Source organism: Oxyura jamaicensis (genome assembly GCF_011077185.1).
Source record: "Oxyura jamaicensis isolate SHBP4307 breed ruddy duck chromosome 33 unlocalized genomic scaffold, BPBGC_Ojam_1.0 oxy33_random_OJ70401, whole genome shotgun sequence".
Classification (NCBI taxonomy): domain Eukaryota; kingdom Metazoa; phylum Chordata; class Aves; order Anseriformes; family Anatidae; genus Oxyura; species Oxyura jamaicensis.
In genome coordinates this window covers 683-1,989 of record NW_023305040.1, presented here as the reverse complement: position 1 = coordinate 1,989, position 1,307 = coordinate 683, and positions in this window count along the sequence as shown.

Below are 1,307 nucleotides of genomic sequence, written 5' to 3'. Positions count from 1 at the left end.
AGGTGAGCTGGGGGGGTGGGATCCCGGGGGGGGGGGGGCTCCGCGGCGGGGGGACACCGAGGGGCCACCGGGGGGGCGGGGGGGGCACCGGGGGTTGGGGGCAGGAGCAGGACGGGTGGCCCCGGTGGTGTCGGTCCGTGTGTCTGTCCCCGTCGGTGGCCGTGTCCCATGTGCGTGTCCCCGTCGGTGCCTGCCTGTGTCTGTCCCCAGCAGCGTCCCTCAGGCCGTTCTGTCCAGCCCGACGTCCGTCTGTCCCTGCCTGCCCTCCTGTCCCCATCCCTGGCGCTAAGTCTGTCCCCTTCTGTCTGTCCCCTTCATCTGTCCGTCCCCATCCCCTTCTGTCTGTCCCTCTCTGTCCCCATCCGTCTCCTTTTGTCCCTCCGTCCCCAGCCATTCTCCCGTCACCCTCTGTGCCTGTGCCCCCATGTCCGTCTGTGTCCCGTCTGTGTCCCCATCCATGTCCTCATCTGTGTCCCCATCCATGTCCCCGTCCGTCTGTCCATGTCCCGTCTGTGTCCCCATGCATGTCCCCGTCCATGTCCCATCCGTCTGTCCATGTCCCTGTCCCCCCACCTATGTCCGTGTCCATCTGTCCATGTCCCCGTCCGTCTGTGTCCCCATCCATGTCCCCGTCCGTCTGTCCATGTCCCTGTCCGTTCACCTGTGTCCGTGTCCCCATCCGCCCCCCGATGCCCCCGTGGGTGCCAGCGGCTGTGCCACCCCCCCCGCCAGGTTTGCCCAGGGACCGGGGGGCCCGGCCCGGCTCAGCCCCCGCAGCTGGGACCCTCTGACCGCCCCGTTCTGGACCATGGCGACCCCGCAGCGCTTCGGCCGCCGCCGCTGAGCGTCCACCCGTCCGTCCGTCTGACCCCCCGTCTGTCCCCCCGTCCGTCCGCGGGGCCGTGTTGCTCCGCGGGCCCCTCAATAAACCGGCGCCGCTCAGCCCCCAGCGCTCGCCCTGGTGTTGCCCCAGCCCCTTTCTGCCCCTGCCCCCCCCTCCTCCAGCCCCTCCATCGCGTGCCCCCCCCAAGAAGACACCGAGGCGGGGAGTTTACAAACCCCCCAGCTTTATTCCTGGGGGCTGGCTGGTGCCCAGGGACCCACCTCGCCCACAGGGGGGCCAGGACGGGGGGGCCCCCCCCAGCCTCGAGGTCCATCTGGGGCCTGAGCATCTGTCCGTGTGTCTGAGAGTCCGTCCGGGTGCCCACCGGGGACGTCCGTGGGTCCGGGTGTCCGTCTGGGTGTCCATGGGTGGGTCTGGGCACCCTCCAGTGGCCGGGTGTCTGTTTGGAGGAGGGGGGGGGGGG